The sequence below is a fragment of the Pteropus vampyrus genome, unplaced genomic scaffold, assembly GCF_000151845.1.
Source record: "Pteropus vampyrus isolate Shadow unplaced genomic scaffold, Pvam_2.0 Scaffold950, whole genome shotgun sequence".
Classification (NCBI taxonomy): domain Eukaryota; kingdom Metazoa; phylum Chordata; class Mammalia; order Chiroptera; family Pteropodidae; genus Pteropus; species Pteropus vampyrus.
Genome location: NW_011889731.1, coordinates 17,752 through 39,107, shown reverse-complemented (window position 1 = coordinate 39,107; position 21,356 = coordinate 17,752). Strand labels below are relative to the sequence as shown.

The 21,356-nt window shown below is 38.5% G+C and overlaps 1 long non-coding RNA gene across 1 annotated transcript; it reads left to right on the top strand.

The window, feature by feature from the left end:
- The first annotated feature begins 296 nt into the window (after positions 1-296).
- Positions 297-4,615, top strand: LOC105309938. Its single transcript, XR_002778403.1, has 3 exons — positions 297-350; positions 1,821-2,127; positions 4,258-4,615. It is a non-coding gene; the product is annotated as an uncharacterized LOC105309938 (long non-coding RNA).
- The last annotated feature ends 16,741 nt before the right edge of the window (positions 4,616-21,356 follow it).

Here is a 21,356-nt window from a genome sequence, read left to right as displayed (position 1 = left end):
CACATAATACATTAGCAGGCATTAGAACCGGTACGGACTGGAAGGTCCACAATTACACTGGGCTAGAATTGGGAAATTCTTTTCTAGGAATGAAGCATTCTCATTTCCATCATCCTTTTGGGTTGAGTGTAGATGTTTTTGGGAAAGGTGGCGGGGATGGTGTTGGTTGTGCGTGGAGAATGTTAATATTGGCATTTTTTCTTTCCAGTACCGAAAGAAATAGGCTTCTGTGCACCCTATCATTCACAATTTGAAAACACCTAGGCTCAGTTGACAGTCAGGAAGGATGTTCCTGAAAAGCACAAAGGGAGTCCTCTCTAGCAGTAGTATTGTCACTTCTTGACCTGAAGGTGGGTCTAGTAGCCTGGTTATTTTTATTATTTTCTATTATTATTCCACTGTTTCTTAAATGCTCCCTGGCTTTTTGCAGCTTTGTTCTCATCACCATTGACGAAGTTTATGGACGCGTGAGCTAGTGAGAGTTTACCCATTCTAAGTTGTGAAAAAGTTGTATTTCTTTATAGTTATAGATGTATACTTTAATAAAGGCAACTATACAAATATATAATATTGACCTAGCAACATTATTAGTTTAAATAGCACAAATGTGAGCACTATATACTTCAGTTGTTCAATGTTCTTATAAAAACGGTTATGAAAAAGTTGCCGTTCACACAGGTACGTGGGCAATCTTAAACATCAATAAGTTGGCTGTTTTCCCCTGAGCCCGAGAACAGCTGCCGATTCACACTTTGGAAGTCAGGCCAGCAAATCTAGAGAATGCGAATAGAGTTAGAAACTTGTGAACTCTTTTATTCCCTTCACAGACTTATATTGCAAAGTGGATTGCTTTGCAAATGTAAAGGGGAAAAAAAAGAATAGGGAAGAAAAGAATGTGTTGGCTTTGTCTGCCCTCGGTTTTAGTATAGGGTGATAGGTTTTTTATTTTTTCGATGAAAAGTGGGATTTTAATGGGCACGCACAGTCAGCTTAGTCAGCCTCTGAAAGCTCTTCTTGTCAGACAGCACCCTAGATAGAAGGAGCCATTGTTTTCTAAATCTGAAGTTATCACTCTTTCCTTTATCCTTTCTTTTGGACCTTTTAGTGTTTGCTTTATCAGAATATTTTAATCCCTAATGTGGTGACTTGGTGTAATTTATCTCATTAAGCCTCTCCTATTTTCTTCTGTTTACATGACGAATATTATTGTGTTTTATAGAACTTATACCAACAAGCCACTCCTTTGTCCCATTGTTTCATCTCTAGGCCAAGAATCAACAAATGAAGTTTTTATCTTTCCAATCTTGGACCTCACCTACTTGTCATTCGTTTTGTAGAGATTGCACAAAGAGCATGTTCCTTTGAAAACAAAGCAGGGATTCATTTTTATGACCTAAAAACAAACAATTACCTTTCTCAAAAGGTCCTGGTCATCTCTTTTATTAGTATAGTCTGGCAAAGACTTGCCTTAGGAGGGGAAAAAAAGCATATACTTCCTTGTGGGTTGAAAGCCCAAAGTCCCCTAGCAATAATGCCCTGCTCCCTCACTTGTATTTCTTTCCTAGTGCATAGAATACATACACTAGAAGCAGAGAACCTGAAGCCTGGAAAGCACCTGGTGAGGTTATCTTGTCCAAATCCCTGCCCTTCAGCAAGACCAACCAAGCCAGACTGAGCCAGATAGAGGAGAACCAGGCTTGTTTTTTAAACTTCTCTAAACTAGTCACATATTTGAAATTTCAAGTCAGAAAATTCCTTTTCTAAAGATCCAGCCTAATAAAAGTTTTGTCGTTTGCTCAATTACTCTTTTTCTTTTCCAGATTGAAAATAACCGAGTACCTTCTCAGGGAATCAACAGTTTAATAAGCCGTAACTTTCTATAAAACTTCAATGCACATCGGAATCACCAGAGAGCTTATGAAAAACACAGATTGCTGGACTCCACCCCCTAGGGTTTCTGATTACAGAGGTGGAAGAAGGCTTGAGAATTTGCATTTCCAGCAAGTTTCCGGGTGATGCTGATGCTGTTGGACCAGGGACCCCACTTTGAGAACTGCTGATTCTAGGAACTCTAATGGAGAATTATGAGGATAATTAAGAGGTGGGAACAAGAGGATTAACAATCAGGTAAACAAGTTAACCTCCATATGGAAAGTAGAGTCAAGTTAACCTCTACATAGAAAATGCTAAATGCCTATCAGAAAGTTCTTTGCTGTCACTGAGCTCACATGCTTAGAGTCCAGTGGGGGAGCCTGACCACGAACAGTAGTTAGGAGGATAGCCGTTAACGCAGGGAACTGTGTGAGTACAGAGGAGGAATGTAGTGTTCATGAAGTAGGTGGGGAAGAAGCCTGGAAGGCTTCCTATAGAACTGGAGGCCTAAGGAGTAATTCTTGAGTTGATTCTTAAAGGAGGGAAGGTGTCCAGACAAAGGGGAAGGGCTAGGCGTGGGTTCCTCTAGCGGAAGGAACTGTATGGAATTGAAGAAAGAATGTGGAGTTTTATGAAATAGCAAATCATCCAGTTTTCTCAAAGAGGAGAGTGGCAAATGAGGTGGTGATGACAGAGCTTGAGGGGGATAGACAAGGGCTAGATCAGGAAGGAACATCAGAGGGGGTTTAAGGAGTTTAGCAATATTCCGAAGACTGTTATTTGACAGAGTATAAAGAACAGTAAAGCTCCATAAAAGAGGACATCGGAGATGAAAAGAGACTAGAGAGTATGCTTGTCCTTCCCAATGCTTGTACTTCTTTCTCTATAACCACGACTTCTCTAATGGGTTTACCTTGGTTTTTAGCTCATGTCAAGGCCTTGCTAGCCTCCTAGCCTAGGTGTAGACAAAATTCCCTTTTAATTTGGTTGAGAGATTTTGCAGTTTCATAAAGGGGAATTTGTAAAGATATTAAGCAAACATAAAACCAAAGCGAACAAAGAAAATACAGAAGTTGGGTCTGGAAGTAAACAGATTAGGTTTCTAGCTCCATTTTTTACTAACTATACAGCCTTGAGCATGTTACTTAACTACTCGTTTCTATATTTAAATAGAGACCTAATTCCCTAACAAGAGTCACATGATCTTAAATTGTCTGGCCTCTACCTGCCTTTTTCAGCCTCATCTTATATCCACTGATCCTCACTCTTTCTGCTCCAACTATATAAACCTTTCAATTTTGTGTTTGACATGCTTCCTTCTGCCCCAGGGCCTTTGCACACACTGATTCTTCTGTATTTAGATCTAATACCCACTCCCTCTAGGAAATCTCTGATCTCCCTGAATAGGAAAAATCCCTCCTGTTACAGGCTTTTGTAGTACCAGGAACTTTTATTTGATAGCACTTCATGATTATTATTTGTGTAATTATTTGCTTAATGTTTATCTCTGCTACTAGACCAGGGGTCAGCAAACTATAGCCAGTTATGGCCTGCAGACTATTTTGTAAATAAAGCTTTATTCAAACACAGCCACATCCACTTATTTACATATTATCTTATCGGTGGCTACTTTTGTACAACAGTAGAGGAGTAGTTGTAGCAGAGATTTATGGCCCATAAAACCTAAAATATTTACTATCTGTCCCTTTACTGAAAAAATTTGCTGATTCCTACGCTTGACTACAATCTCGTGAAATCAGGTACAAGGTGCGTTTTTGCTTACTTACCTATCTTTAGCATCCAGCATAGTGTCTGCTACATAGATGATGCACCATAAATATTTGTTTTTGTTTTCTTTAAATAAGTGCAGGGAGATTTTTTAAATGCCTGTTTTACCAGAGTATTGAAAAGGTTAAATAAAGTAACATGTAAAGAATCCATCATATAGTGCCTGAAACATAGCAGATGGTTACTATGTTAGCAGTTATTATTCTCAGTTGTTTCTTAGTGCAATTTAGTCTTCTCTCTTGGTCTAGATCTAAGCTGTCTCCTGGCCCTGGGCTGAGTTACATTCTTGTCCTTCACCTGTCCTACTATCTCTTGTCCTCTGGTCATGTTCTCCTGGATGAGAAAGGCATTCACATTTTGGGCTCCAGGGTTCTTTCCTTGGACTCAAAATTCTTACCAATGTCTTCTCCATCTTTCCTAGAGATATCTTTTTAGATATTCAGTCTATGTATTTGAAGCATATCATTCTCAAGCCTTGTTATAGCCTTAGGGTGACATTCCTTTAACCTGTCCTGGGGCTTAGCTTCACCAGGTCATCTAAGTAATGGCAGGTCCGTCAGTCTCATTTTCTTTTTCTTTTTTGGTTGCCTCTTTCAGGGACAGAAGACAACTGTTTTTCCTCTGGTTCAGCAGGAGAAACTGTAGGATTGGAGGAGTGCTCCTAATGAGAGAGTGACAGACAGAGGCTCGGGAACTGAACCTGTGTGGTTTTACAGGCAAGAGGAAGGAAGGATCAAAGCCTAACACAAGCACAGCTGGATGGAGATCCCAAAAGGAGGGAGGATTTAAACTAGGGGTCAGCAAGCTGCGACATATGGGCCAAATCCAGCCTGCCTCTGGTTTTATGTGCCTTTCACATAAGAATGGTTTTTACCTTTTTAAATAGTTGGGTGGGAGGGGGGAATCAAAAGAAGAACAATATTTTGTGACATACAAAAATTATATGGAGTTAAAATTTGAGTGTTCATAAATAAAGTCTTATTGGAACACAGCCGTGCCCATTCATTTATGTCTATGTTTGCTTTCACGTTACAATAGCAGAGTTAAGGAGTTGGCATCAGAGACCACATGGCCCATAAAGCCGAAAACATTGTCTGGCCCCTGAGAGAAAAGATTTGCTAACCTCCTGAGTTACACTATTAGCCCGAGCTGTGACAATGACTTTGACCTGAGCCCACTAGAGCATCTTCTGTGTTCAGTGTTGCATGACCTCTACAAGCCCCACCAGTTTCCATCTCAAGGTACAGTCTAGGGTGCTGCAGGGAGAAAAGGGGTTAATTAAATGGGCTAATTAGAGGAATCTTTTCTGAAAGAGGTGAGAAGGGATAAGATGAGAGAGAACACAAGTCTGGTTCAAATGCTAGTTTCACAGCTTATAGCAATAGGACCTTGAGCTAGTGCCCTAACTTCTCTAAGCAACAGTTCCCACATCCTAAAATCTATGTAATTATACTCTCAAATATATAGTGATGTTGAATGGACTGATGAGCTAATGCATGCATATAGTAGGCACTCAATAGTCACTACTATTACTACGGTGGGATGGAATACACCAGTGGAAGAGTAGGTCTTAGGAGAAGACGTTCTGAGTGCAGCATGTGGCACAGAGTAAAAACAGTGGACATTGCAGATAAACAGCCTTGCGTTCAATTCTGTCTGTGCTAGTGATGTATGTTATATATCACTGCTGTATGATCTTAGTAAAGTTGATTAACTTCTCTGAGCCTCAGTCCCCCCCATCCTGTCGATAACTCAGATGTCAAGTGTGGAAAACATTCATTTCCTTATGGTACCACCTGTCACCATCTCAGGTGAACACACATGGGACTTCTGTTTCACCCTATGCCAGCAAGTCCATTCAGAAAATTCTCTTTCAACAAGTATTTCATGAGTTTAGTAAATTTATTGGAGATTTGAAGAGTTAGACTTTTGAGAGTGAAGTATATTGTACCCTACACAAACTTTTTCTAAACCTGCTCTCCTCTTGCTTCTGTGTCTCTGAGTGAGGAGCCCACAGCACCCCCTTCCCATTCTCCACACATTTCCCCATAGTTCCCTTCTGTCCCCCACCCTTAGCCCAAAGAGGCTGATAAGGCCTTTTCTCACAAAGATGGTTCTGTCCTCAGGAGGAATTCTAACAGCAGCTAAAAGAATAAATTTCCTCTACCTTCTAACAAGCAAAATAGGGATAATTATGCCTACCTCACAAGGTGTTGGTGGTAATTAAATGAGGTACTGTATCTGCCAGCTCCTGGTTTGTAGAAGATATTCAATAAAGGTTTCTTCCCTCCCCTCTTGATTCTTCCTTTGAGATTTGAGGGAACAAAGAGAGAAGCTGAGAGATATTTTGAGGTGGGAATGAGGGTAGATAAAGCAGGCAGGAAGGTCATCTCCTTGACCATCGCCCTCCAGTAAGCAGAAGAGGTATTTGCCAAGAGAAACTAGGAGAAGTGGAGGGGCCCAGGGCGGATGCCAGACAAGTCTGGTTTATCTTGGAGTCCATCCAAAAGGATTTAGTTACTAAAACAGCAGTTCCTCTACATAAATCCTTCAGGTTCTTGAAAAATATTATTAAATCACTCCTGCATCATAAATAATCCTAATTTTATTAATCTTGCCTCTAGGCCAAGGCGCAGCTCCTGCAAGGCCCCCCTCTCTTGAGTACACAGCTGAAAGAGAAAGGCCCCCAGGCGGGAGTAGTATCTGGGCCCCCGCCTGAATGGTGTGTGGGGCCTGCAATTTAAACTGGCATTCCCTGATGTTTTGCAAGCCCTTTCAGATTTGGGCTCGTTTTAGTAATCTTTCCTTAGGTATAGGACTCAGAAAAGGAGGTTTATTAGCAGGGTTCTGTGATAGAGGCATAGGAATTCGAGAATTCTGATACTTTTCTATTTGGACTTGTCTCATGTCCTGTTTGCATTAGTATTCTTTTTCTTTTCTTTTAACCACAATTTTTTTTAACTTCTTCCAGAAGAGCTGATAGATGGCTCTTGTCCATTTTGCTGTGGGCCAAGGATGTTTCTATCCAATGTTGTGAAAACAAATGGTTGTATTAGTCCATGCCAAATTATAGCCTAGTACGTTAAGAGGCCCTTGCTATACTCCGCGTTGCGCCCACACATCTCTCTTTTTTTCAAACCAGAGGTTTCTCATAGCTTTTTCTTCCAAAGCAAAGATAAAGTGAAGAGTAGTAACACTGTCTCTGTTAGGTGGCATTGTTTGGGGCTTAAACAACTAGGTGTTTAGGAAACATGAGTTCAGGTCCTTTTAGTCCACTGTGTGTCTTCTGAAAGATTCTTTATTAAATGTTTTGGTTTCATGACTTAATGTTTTCTCCAAATATGAAAATAATTTGTGCTCATATATAAAAACATGAGAACACTAAAAAATATTAAAAAGTGTAAACAAAAACTGTACATACATAAAGGCCTTCCAACTTCAGAAACCCCACTGCTAACATCTTGTTGCGTTTCCATAGTTTTGTTTTTCTCTACAAATGTGGGTACATAGTTGCCAAATGCGGTCCTGTCATACAAAGTTTTGAAGCCTGCTTTTATACCTACGTTTATTTCATGAGCATTTCCTAGTAATTAAAAATTCTTCAAAAGTACCCCTCTTCATGGCTGCATAATATTTGTAGTATTGCTGTGCCCTAACTTTAATTGTTCTCAGATTATTGTACCTATAGGCTGTGGCCAGTTTTTCACCATGTAAATAATGCTGCAGTGAGCATCTCTGAAAATTTTCATAGAAGGTATTAACAGACGTAGGATTACTGGCAAAATAGAACCCTAGAACGTCACTTTTGTCATCACTGACTTTAGTCAGTCCAGGGTGTTTTATCTCGGATCTCATAACAACAAAGCAAAACGACTGGCTGATTTTTGCCTATATGGTGGTTTTGTGGTGTGCAACTGGAAAACAATATAATATAATGATGTTGCATCATAATTATGATTCGGCAATATTTCAAGTTGATAATAATAAATAGCTAACATTTATTGGATGGTTAATATGTGCTTGACCCTGGTAAACTGTTTTTATGGATATTAATTCGTTTAATCTTACCACAACTCTAGGAGGTAGATACTATTATTCCTATTTGACAGATGGGAAAGCCGAGGCACAGAAGGGTTAAACTACAAGGTAAGTGGCCCAGCCAGGATTCAAACCCAATCATTTTGGCAATGAGCCCATGCCCTGAAGCGTTTGATGTTCCCTCCTGGAAATAACCAAGTGGGTAAGATTCTTCATCCTCCACATGCCTGCAGTGGGTATGTTGGGGCAAGGGTGTATGGGAAATTTCTGTACCTTCACCTCAATTTTGCTGTGAACCTAAAAGTGCTCTAAGAAATCAAGGCTGCAGTGGGTGTGTTGGGCTACCTAAGCTGGGAGGGGGATGGTGAATCCACTGCTCACTGCTGAGTTAAAGCCCTCCTTTCCTTCAGACCACTCCCCCGCCAACACCTCCCCAACCCCTCCCACACCCTCCCCCAACCCGCAAATCACCACTAGCTGTGCCTGCCTGGGTGAGGACAGGAGAAAAAGCAAACTGCGAGCACCTACTTCTGTGTCTGAAAGGGAAGAGGCGCATAGATCTAGGTGGTCTCAGGAAGCTGCTTATTCAGGAAGGGAGCTAGGAAATAAATAAAACACTGCTTCATGGTTTTGTTTTCATTTTTGTTTTTGACAATTGTTAGAGCTTTAGGCTTGCCTAATTAGAAGCAGTATTTCCCTTACATTTCTCACCAATTCCATTTCAGTGGTTTCTCAGCTCATCTGCTGCTACAGTGCCAGATTTGAGCTGCAGAACAGGAGTTACTCGAGATGATGGTGACCGTGAATTCTGAAGGAGGTAACTAATCATTTTTGCTCCTGTCCACTGCAGATTGCCTTGGTTACAAATGGCCTCCAAACAACTGTTCAGCTTGGATGGTTCTAAAGGCACCTCATTGTGAAGAATGCTGCTCTGGGACTGAAGTTCTGATTAATAGCCATTTTCTTTTGTCCCACCTCCTTATGTTTACTTAAAATAATACTGGTGTTAACAAAAGACTACACAGGGTGTTTCAATGTGGGTAAAGTCTGCTGGTACTGAGGCAACCACTAGAGCAAAACACAAACACAGCAGCAAATCCACCCTGTTTCACCTTCCTACCTTGCCAGCTTCCTCTTAGGGAAGACCAGCCAGAGGATTTGCCCCTGTTCTCACTGGCTCGAGACTGAAAAATGTAAAACTTAGAACAGCATCAGCAATGAACTAGGGAAGAAATGAACCACAGAATCTTTCAGGGAATGCTGCCAGCATAGAGATCCGCCCAGGATTCTGGTCTCTGCAGTGGGGGACTCAGAACTGCCAGAAATATGCTTTAAGTATCTGCTCTGCCTGTACCTGGCACATAGAGGCATTCAATCAATGTGTACTGAATTACAGTGGGATCTTTTGAGTTAGAGTGGATGGAATAGTAAAATGTAGAAATAAAGATGCTGTCTCTTTTTATTTTGAAATAGTCTAGTAACGTAATAATAATAGTTAATAGTAAATGTTTACTGTGGGCCAGGCCCTGTTCCAGGCACTTTATATACATTATTTCTTTTTAATTCTCATAACATTCCTATGAGGTGTGTATGTTTTAAAAAGACGATGTTTTAGAGCACTTTTAGGTTCACAGTAAAATTGAGGCCAAGGTACAGAGATTTCCCATATACCCTGGCCCCCACACATGCCTAGCCTCCCCACATTATCAACGTCCATCACCAGAGTGGTACATTTATTACAGTTGAACCTACTTTGACATATCATAATCACCCACAGTCTATAGTTTACATTAGGGTTCCCTCGAGGTGTTGTAATTCTACGGGTTTGGACAGATGTATAATGGCATGTGTCTACCATTATATTATCATACAGAGTTGTTTCACTACCCTAAAAATCCTCTGTATGCTGCCTATTCCTCCATCTCATAAGTATTTTTAATATTTCTATTTTATAGATAAAGAAGCTGAGGTTGAATAACTTCCCTAAGGTCATAAATCTACATGTGATAGGACTGGAACTCGGACACTGACTCAAGCCATTTACCACTCCACTGTCCCTCAAACTGAGTATTTTAAGAACCTAATTTTTAATGAGAGGCATGTGTATGTAGCATCCTGAAGAAATGTTACAATGAAGTTTGCACCCAAACATAAAAACATATATATAGTGAGGCTAGTTTGAACAATGTCTTATAATGAGTAAAATATTTTGAAACATTTTGAAGGATATCATACATGCATAAAAATATGTATATCTTATGTGTACAGCTTCATGAACCTTTACAAACTAGAAACCTACGCGACTACCTCCCAAAATAAGAAACAAAACGTTACTAGTGTCCAAGAGGCCCTTTCCAGTGTCTCCCTCCCCCGGGGTAGGCTCTATCCTGACTTCTAATACCGTAGATTAGTTAGCAAAGGGAAAATTATCAAAGTTCATCAAGAATTCCTTGAGTGCCTCTGTGATCTCTAATTGTCTCAGTTGCCCAGAGTCCCTACCAGCTACAAGGTAGTAAAATAAGGAGTCAAGTTCACATTAGAAGATAGATCTCAAAAAATAAGAATGAAAAATTAATCATTGAGTTCAGTCTCCTTGAGGTCACAGCAATCCAATCCACTTCCTCTGTTGTTATAGAGACCCAGAAGCACCCTTTCAAATAATCACAGTGGGAATGAGGTGAGTATACTTCTGTGTAAGCATACTTGAAAGTAAAATAATAGGCAATTTAAAAGGGAGTCTATGGTAGGGTCTTATGTACACATAAAAACATCCAAATGGCTTCTAACATTCAAGAATTATTTTAGGTATATTGTTATGTTTGGAAGCCTCCGAACCTGCCTTCTAAGAATTCCCACAGGAAGTTGGGAAGTGGGAGTAGCAGCCGTGTTGGTACAATGAGGCCCTTTTCCTGTGCTGACTGACTGGACCAGAAGCAGACATCTGACTCAATGCCTGCCCATTATATCCTTTCTCCTAGGAACTGATCACTGGAACGAAAGAGTGCTACTCTGTGGACTGGTCTCTTAAACTAGGGACATAAAAATCTCTGACTAAAGAGACAAGGAAGTTTGTGCTGAGACAGAGGTGAGGGCTGTGAAGTAAGAGACCGGAGAAGAGAACAGAAATAGAAAAAAAATATGACACTGGAGCAAAGTAGCTGATTGGCTTCTACTGGTTTTCTGATTCTGTTCTTGTTTGACCCATCATGAGACCCAGCTTCACCTTTCCTTCTGGGTCACCATTAGGTATTCTTGAACCTTTATATTCTAACCTCCACTATTTTGATAAGGCTAGCTTGAAGGGCTTCCATTTCTTGCTATTCCAACTATAATGGCTGTGTACCATATCACCTCAAAATTTAATGGCTTAAGACAAGAACATTTATTTTGCTTACAAATTGCATACTAAGTGAGGCTTAGCATGGATGGTTTATTTCTGCCCCAACTTGGTTTTAGCTGGGGCAGTTTGACGACCAGGAGCTGAAATTGTCTGAACTCTTATTAACGTGTGCTTGGTACCTGGGCTAGGAAGATTGAGCAGCTAGGGGCTGGCAGAGTTGGGGCCCTTTGGAAATTTCTCTGTGGTCTTTTCATCCTGGTGGCTTCAGTGTAGATGGAGTCTCACCTGGAGGCTCAGGGCTTCGAAGGCCCAGGTCCCAAGGAGAGAGGATCAGGTGGAAGCCATATTGCATTTTGTGACCTAGCCTCTGAAGTCATGCAGTGTTATTTCCACCTCATCTTATTTGTGGAGGTGGAGGCAGGTACAAATATCCACCCATTTTCAAAGGGACCCCATTTCTTGACGAAGAAATGTCACCATTGCAATGTGAGAACGTGCGGCTGGAATATATATCAGTATGGACATTTTTAGAAAATATAATCAGTCATACTTGTAAACAGAGGAATCTTGATTAACATACAAAATAATCCTTAAAACTTTAAAAGGTATCAGAGTTCCCAAAAAATTATCAACATTGTGATTGAAAATATCTTAGTTGGTGGGAACAATGAAAATTCTTTCTTTTTCTCCCTGCTCTGAATTAATGAACATCAGATTTATCAATAGGTGGTCTTACTGGGTTCTATCCAGAAAATAGCTTTTTAAGATGACTTGTCTCTTTGATTCTGGAATCATCTTATATTTTATTTTACCATATAATTAGGTGTGGATGAAGTTCAAATCCCTTGATTGTACTGAAAGGTTTCTGGTCATCCTATTTTCAAATGTCATTTGTAAGCATATCCTTTCTTGCTTCGTGAATGAGGTTTTCCCTCCAACTGGACCCTTCTCTTCCTTTTAATAAATAATGATCCAGGCTTTCAGGGTCCAAAATACTCCATAGCTGTAAAGTAGGCACTGCTGAAAGATGTATTAACTCCTTCAGGCCTCTAAGGTGCTATTTAAAATGTTATTGCTTCATATCCCATAATAGAAGCTTGAATTTTATTGATGGCCTATCTCTTGATTGTGTGTGTGGAGGGAAAAGGCAAGGAGAAGAAGAGTTGTGAACTGGAATAGGAAGCTGAATTACCTCTTTCAGCAAGGCTTAAAAGAAAAGACAGTCTTATAAACTCACAAATCTAAAATATCCTGAAGCGTTCAGAATAAATTAGTAGCTAAAATAGTGTTGATTAGATGCAGAAATTACTGGAAAGACAAAATCCCATCAATGCCAGCTGAAAATAGGTATGTTCTGTACTTCATAGGAACATTCCAATACTATACTAAAAGGAAGTTAACTATAAAAATATGCATATTTGGATTACATACAGAAAACTTCAAGTTGTTATTTTTTTATTAATAAAGGTTACTCAGGTTTGTGCAAACATCCAGTTCATAAGTTCAGCCTGTTATTTTAAATATGGAATAGAAAGATAAGACCATCGATGGAGAGTTTTAAAAATTCTACCTATAGTAATAAATGAATATGCGTGAATATAGGGGCAGCCTGAATAATGGATATTGGGATCCTGTACAACTAGTGATCTGGAAAATATTTAATGACCAGCCCTTGGGGGTGGGGAGGGGCGAGTCCTGACTTGCAGCATTTGCCAATTTCTGCATTTCCACTATGATTGATTTCACACTACTAACGTGGCATCACAGAATGCAGAATACGGAGGAGATATGCTCAGTGGGCTCTTATATGTGGCCGTCCTGCACACCACCGTTTACAATTTTTGAAAAGCCAGTTGGATGAGTTTTGAATAAACCTCGTAATGATACTAGTGGGAAAAAAGATAAATTTTAGGTAGCAGTTTCTGCGGCAGAGATATTTAATGCTTATTGAATCTCCATTTACTCCCCCACATTTCTCATTGGCCAATGGACTGGAAACAGAGGCAGAAGCGTTTAAAAGTTGGTATGCAACTCTCAGCTCTCTCTTCCCTTGCCATTGCAATAAAGGAGGTCATGAGTTCCCAATGGTGCAGATACAAGATGGTGGACCCTGTATTGACATGATTCTGGGAATGTCTGTGTGGCGACCAGCCCCCAAACACCAACACTAGATGTGTACCATTCTTCAGTTAGTGATTGCTGCCTAACAAGCCATCCTATACAGAATGGCTTTAAACAGCAATTTACCGTTGTATCTCACAATGCTGAGTTAGCTGCTCTTCTCACATAGGCTTTCATGCGATTGTAGTCAAATGGTGGCTGGTGCTGGAATCCTTGGAAAGCTTGACTGGAATTGAACTAAAGCTGGCTTCTTTGCTCAGGTCTGGCACCTCAGTACTCCTCCACATGGAGTTTCATTCTCTAGGCATCTATGCATGGCCTCTTTATGCAATAGGATGGTCAGACTTCTTATATCATGAGTGATTTCAAACACAGAAGCTGTCAGAATTTCCTAAGGCTTAGGCTGGGAACCATCACAGTGTCACTTTGCTACATTTTCTTGGTTAAAGTGAGTCATGAGATCGGTGCAGAGACATAATGGGAGGTGACTATACAAGGGTGTGACAATCAGGAGGTAAGAGTCTTTGAGAGCTTTCTTTGGAGACTAGCAACCACATACCACAAATAAGAAATAAACCTTTGTTATGTTAAGCCACTTAGATTTCAGGGTTAATTTGTTCCTTTGGCAAAACCTAGCATAATCTGACTAATGCAGAAATTGGTGCTGTGTTAGTGAAGATAGGCTATGCTGCAAAAACAAACCCCCCCAAATCTTAGTGGCTTAACACATGATCCTTGGGGGGCGGAGCCGGGGTCTTGTGGTGCTCCAGGATGGCCACCTTCCATGGGTGACTCAGGAGTTCAGGCCACTTGCACTATGTTGTACACCATCTGAAATATGTGGCTTCTAGTTCACTAGGGCAGGAAGAAAGAGGACAAGGGGAGCTCGTGACTCTTAAGTACCTATTGGCCACAACTGGTTACATGCCCCTTGCCCCAACTATAAGCAGGCTGGGAAATTTGGGGGAGCATGTGGATATTTGGTGATTAGTAAATGTCTACTGCCATAAAGTTATGTGAAGTTCTTTGCCCCTTTTGTTTTTCCTTCCTTTCCCTTACCTGTCCCTCTATAAGAATTTTAAGGAAAAAGAAAGAGTAGTGGGTGGAGGGAGAGAGGAAGGAAGGAAGGAAGGAAGGAAGGAAGGAAGGAAGGAAGGAAGGAAAGAAGGGAGGGAGGGAGGGAGGGAAAGGAGGGAAGGGAGGGAAGGAAGGAAAGGAAGGAAAGGAAGGAAAGGAAGGAAGGAAGGAAGGAAGGAAGGAAGGAAGGAAAAGACGGAGGAAGGAAGGATACTGGAAGGAATTTATACAATGCAAAATACAACCACTAAAACTATTAACAAAACAAAACTATTAACAAGTACTGCTAAACAAAAACTATTAACAAATAAATAATAGCAGAAGCTTTTACTGTGTTTTTAATTTTTTTTCTTTTTAATCAGCAATGATAAGAAAACTAAACCAGATTAAGTGCTATCTTATTGGAGGTACAAAGGCAAACAAGGGGAAAGAAGTGATTGAAGAGCACTTCAGAAAGCTCAATACATTCAAATCAGCGGGGCCTGATTACTTGCATCCCAGGGCACTTAAGGAATTGGCATATGTAATTGCAAGACCACCAGCCTTTATTTTAGAAAAAGGAAGGTTGGACAGGAGAAGGTCTTGACAAGTGGAATCTACAAATGGAGTGTGTGTGTGTGTGTGTGTGTGTGTGTGTGTGTGTGTGTGTGTGTGTTTAAACAAGGAAAAGCACAACCACGGTAATTATAGACTATTCAGCTTACCTTGGATACCTGGGAAGATACAAGAACAAATCATTAAACAATCAATTTGCAACCACCTAGAAGAGCACAAGGTACTGTGTAGTAATCAACATGATTTTGTGAAGTACAAATTATGCCAGGCAATTTAATTTTATCTGTGAGAGAGTGATGAGCCTGGCAGAAGAGGGAAAACAAGACCTACATTTGGACTAAGGTTTTTTGTTGGTTTTGTTTCCTTTTGGTTTTTAATCCCATCCTCTGACATTTTCAGCATCAACTCTCCAAGAAGATGCTACCTAGAATGACGGGTGGGCATGATTCTGGGTGAGGCACTCAAAGGTAAAAACAAGCTGACATGGTTATTAATAATAGTTATTATTTTAATCAATCGATGTGGACAAAGAAGATTTTGTTCACAGCAGTGAAGAAGATGTTGAGGTACAAATAGCATTCCCTGCCACCGATGGGAAATATGAGAGAAAAGAGGAGATACACAAAGCAATCTAAGAAATCCAGCAGCTAAGTAATATGAGATCCAGAAAGGGAGAACAGAGAAGATGGTACAAGGGAAATTACTAGAGAAATTATATTAACAATTTTCTCAGAAAAGGACATAACATCTTTACATTCAAAAAGCGGTATAAGGGCTAACTGCAATAAATGGCGAAAATAACCCACTTGGACACCACTTGCTAAAATTTTAGAACTCAGGAATGAATACAACTTTCTAAAAGCTTCCAGAGAGAAAAATTAGGCCACTTACAGAGGAATACAAATTGAGAGATGTTAAATTATCATTAACGTCTGTGGCTGCTAGAAGATAATAGAGTATTTTTTTTTTTTTAATTCTGGGAGAAATTGAATTTGAAATTAATTTTCATATTCAGCCAACCTATCAATCAACTGTGAGAGTAGAATATAGACATTGCACATAAACCAATACTTAGAAAGTTTACTTCCAAGGACCCCTTCCTTACGAAGTTACTAGAATATATTTTCCAGCAGAATGAGGAGGTTAGCCAAGAAAGAAGAAAGCAAAGGTCCTAACACAGGAAAGGGAAGTAGAGTATCATACAAGGAGAATGTTTTGGAGCAGGAGAATGAAGAGCACCAAAGGAAGAGCAAACTCTATGTAGTTCATAGTGTGACTGAGAACAAAAATAAATAAAAACGAAAAAATTGAATATGAGATAAAGTATATATTTCATCAATAAAAAAGGTAGGCAATTAAGAATTCCAGAAAAAACAAAAGGCTGACAGTTATGATCCAATTTTGAAGAATAATAAAATTTTATGATTTCGATAATTTGTGGAGTGTAAGAGAAAGACCAGTATACGGTACTAAAATAATATTCTCCTTGTAATAGATGAGGGGTCATACGTTGCCCTCACAGAAAAGGAAGTAGCAGTCCTAACATTCTATTTAGCTCAGCAGTGTACAATATTGATATCGTTTTAATAATGTAAGTTCTCGGATTTTAAATTCTTACCTAAGGATGAAGTAAGGAAGATCTTGGTTATGCGCAGAAAAAAAAGTCACACATTAATCTTTATAGCTGACAGAAGGCGGGGAGTGGGAATTGAAGGAAATGTGGAGAAAAGAATAGTATCACTGATATTCATAGCTTCTGTAATGGGAAGACAAGGTACTGACTCAAGTTTTTAGAATGAGAAACTGAGACATAACATACTATTTAGTTACAAGGGTAACCATAACAAAACTTAAAAAAATAATGATATGACTCCCCAAAACTGGGAGGAGTTGGAAGGAAGAAAATAATATAAATGAGCTAAATTCTTATCTTTCATAACTAGAGGCCATTCATAACCAAGAAATTAAAAGAGGAATGATTTTTTTTAAACACCCCACATATTTAAAGAATGCATAAATCAGGAGTGATTTTTCATAGGCATACATGTAAGGTCATAGCGCACAGTCTCAGAGCACAAGTACTAAACAATATCTGTAGCTTAAGGATATGTTACGGGGCTGATGATCTTGCAGCTATGGCATTTTTTTTCCATTCCATTATCCATGCCCAGTTATAAGATTATATTTGCAAACTTAAAGTCATATCTGTTTTAATGCTCTTTTAATTTTTCTCAGAATTATCTCTAATATTTCACAGAGTACTCTCTCCCAAATTAATAGCATGGTACATGGCCATGTTTTATTACATCTAACTTCTGTTCCAAAAGAATATATTCTCACAATTGTGTTTTTGCTCCCACTGAACGAAGGCTCAGATGACCTTGTTATAGGATAAAAACTATTTTAAAATTATATTTCTAAAAATTAAAATAACGTAAAAGTCACTTGAATCACTTCTAGACATTCCCATGCATTTAAATAATGGCATGATTCACAAGCATCTGTTAAATGGCAGGTGCAGGTAAAACCATGCCATAGCTTTGTAAGCAAGGTCCAGAAATTTCAGTCGCATAACACGTAGAGCCAACTTACTGCAAAGTTAATAAAATGACCAAGGTGAGCCGGCTGCAAGAGGACAGGAGCCAATCACCAAACTCGTCATATCCAAATTCCCATTATCAGAGAGTGTGTAATTACAAGTTCCACTGTACTTCTGATTACTGGCTAAAGTGGCATGCCACATAGCCACTCAGATAAACACAGTTGCCATCCACACTGCCTGCTAGCTTTAAATTATGCAATTCTTGATTATTCTTGGCAGGAATTAGACTATTTCAAATTTTGCACAAAATTGGTACTTACCTAATAGGCCAATTACATTATTTCAAATATTCATTATTCTAATGTGTATAAACTATGAACATATTGTAAAAGAGCAGTATTTATTTTTAAATACTGGGGAAGCGGGGGGTGGGGGAGGGCTGTTTACAACCAGAAGTACTAAAAGCAGAAATGTTAAAACAGTGTCCACAGGAGATGGGACTGGGGTTGGAGAGGAATCATCATAAGCTCCTCTACACCATTTCATCTAGACTGGTTATTATAAGGTACAATTACTACTATAACAAGTATTACGGTATAGTTATTGAATTCATAAAAACAGTAACAGCTGCTTTCCTTAATACTTTTAAAGGAGTGGGTCATGCAATAGTTCTTAAAAACACAGACTCCCTGGTTCCAAACAGAGTCCTACTGAATTTGATCCCCTCTACTGGGGTCCAGGAATCTACATTGGAACCATTGGTTTGAGCATGGATCTTACATCTCATTTGTAATCCTCTTCAACTATATTTCAGAATTGAGCTTCCTGTGAGATAATCTTGTGCTGTATTGCCTTCTGTGGTGTTTACCATATGCCAGCATCCCTCATTCCTTTCTTTACCACCAAGATAGAGGGAAAAAAGGACCTCTCTTTCTAAGAAAATGTTAGGTTTTGAAATTCATGACAATGACTGGTTTCTCAATTATGTACAGAGAAACATTTTGAAACTATCTTTGTATCTTATTTTGATGCTGATCATTTTTTCTCATTCCCATGACTACATGAATATTGATCTCAGCATTCTTTGACCATTAATGAATTATGATGGCAATAAGCAGAGACACACACCTACAGCCTCCTGGGAGCTTAATCTTCTGCTATAACTTTGCATTTGTAAACCAGCACCTGTGTAATCTATATTCTAACTATTTGTTATTCTCCTTTAATTACACGGTGGTACTGGTCCATTTGCAGCTGAGAGCAACCAGCTGGAAAGTCAAGAGATTATTAAAATATTGACTTTAAATTAGAAGGCCAAAAGAAAACATGACTGGGTTTCTTCCTACTCATTCCAATATGATGGTTCAGGGACAGTTATTCCCTTTCATGCCAAGGAAAGTTGGGTCTAAAAAACTAATACAGAAGTTTACCTTAAAAGAACTTTTAACCTTAAATATTTCCTGTGGCACCAATAGTTCTGTTAGTATCAGCCTTGCCTCATCTGGCCAACACCATTTTGTTTGGCAGGTGATACATTTTTACATCCTAAACTTTCTACTTGGTGCTGATCAGTCAATCAAGTTGGGGTCTAGGGCATTGTAGATGGCCAAGTCAGTCCCAGAAAACTTTTCCTTTTAGCATTTTGGTGACTTTGAATTTTGACATAATTTCAAGTTTATATAAAAATTTCAAAAATTAGGCAAAAACCAAAACAAAACAAAACCCAGATACCTTTTACTGAAATTCATATTTATATCTTGCCCCATTTGCCATCTCTCTTTCTATAAATTGGAAACATTATGCCCCTTACCCTGAAATATTTTGGTATTTTCCTAAGAATAATATTCCCTTTAATAACCATGGTTGTTATGAAAATTGGGTATTTTAACATTGACATACTATAAGCCACAGTTCAAATTTAAATTTAGATTTTCTCAGTTGTTCCGGCGATGTCCCCAGACCAAGATCCAATTCAGGATCGTTCATTGTATTGAGTTGTTATGTCTTTCTGGTTTCCTTTAATCTGAAAAAGCTACTCAGCCTTTGTCTTCTTAACTTGACAGTTTTTGTAGAAGACAGATCAATACTCTTTTTGTTTGTTTTGTTTTGATTTATAGAAGGCCCTTCATTCTGGATTTGACTAGAATTTCCTCATGTTTACATTTAGGTTATATATTCTTTCGGCAGAGATACGATAGTAGTGATGACACGTCCTTGTCAGTGTACCATGTCAGGAGTGACCTACTTTCCATTTGTCCCAAAATAGGTGATGTTAGCTTTGATCACTTGGTTAAGGTTCTTTCTTCACCATAAAGTTATAGCTTTTCTCTTTGTAAATTACAAGTAATTTGTGAGGAGGTATTTTGAGACTGTCAATATTCTGTTTCTAAAATTTTTTTCTGACTAGTTTAACATCTATTGATGATATTCTAACTCCATCAACTTGATTGACAGACTACCAAAGAATATTTCCTTTCTCATTCTTATTAAATTAGCCTTTTACTATGATAAAGTTTTTCATTTCTCCAATTAAAAATTATATATTTTAAGGGAAAATTCAAAGATTTATGATAAATCATTAGACATTATGAATCATTTTAAAGACAATTGTTTTAGTAAATGTTGTGTTCTATAACAGCCTCTAGTTTTATTACAGTATAACAACAGCTAGCAAACTCTTGCCTGAGTAATTCAGTTTTTAAACTCAGCCTTTAGCTATACAAAATTTAAAATTGGGGTAATTATATACTTACACAAGGCCAGTTCAAAATTCCTGCATCTCTTTTGTTTTCAAATGAGAGCGAACTTTATATTCAATTGTCCACTTCATGTTTCACTGTACAGTAAAGGTGGAATAATAGTTCTCTAAATTTTTAAGAAGAAAAATATTTTCAAAATGTATGTTAAATGTTAACTTTGATTGCTTCTAATATCCTGAGATGATTAAAAGAGGATGAAGAGACCAGGAAGCATTCAATTTAAAGTCCTTGCAAATTAGATTTTAAATATAGCTCATTTAAAATCTAAGATCAAATATGGTTCTGTTCAAATACAACTCACTGTTGGGAAATGCTAGGTTGTTCTTGAAGGAAGTGTTACTTTAATCTTTTGTGGCTTATTTTCCTAAATTTAGACTTTACCACTCCTTTCACTTTTTATTTTGTCATTATTCCCTTTTTCTTATTTTGGGAGAGGGGAGTTTTGTTTTGTTTTGTTTTGTTTTTAAAGGAAATACTAGATATAATGAATGAAATGTAAACCATCACATATTATTACTGAGCCTGAACTGAATTGTGTTAGCATCAGTTTCTTGTATCTAATAAATTATGGTACATATATATGCTTTCCAGTTATAATTTCTTACTTGTGGATACTGGATACATATTCTAATTATTGTTTGGATTTTCCCCTATCAAATAATTCATCATTGGGTTTGTTACTTTACTAAGCCAAATTTATTATGAGTGTGTAAATTTTCCTCTCTTTTAATTAATTTTCATCATTCAGGGCTATATGGATAATTATTTCGTTTCATCAAAAAATCAGTTACTAAATGCTCATAGGGTTCAATATTCCAGTTATTTTTTTATTCTTTCTTTATTGTTCTTTCCCTTCACTTTTCTGTCTTGAAACTGTCTTTACCTTTTAAGCATAAGAGGCAGGTAGTAAGGAACAGATTTTGTAGAATATAATGCCTGCCTCATAGGGCTATTGGAAGAGCCAAGTAAAATAATGGATATGGAAGTTCCTAGCACAATGCATGACACTCAGTATTTACTTTCACTTTTTTGTCCTTTAAGGAATCTTACTTTGACATGCTTGCTGGGTCCTCAAAACTGCTGTGCTGGGCAAAATTTTACTTTCAGAAAATGAAAGCCTATGAGTGACTAAGCATGGCTCTTTTAGGGTTTACATTTAAATTACAATAGGTAGATTAAGAGTTCTGCTGAAGGTGGAAGCAAGACAGTGGAGGAAGGAGCCTTGGTCCTGTGACAAAGGACTTCCAACTCATTCACTAACCTG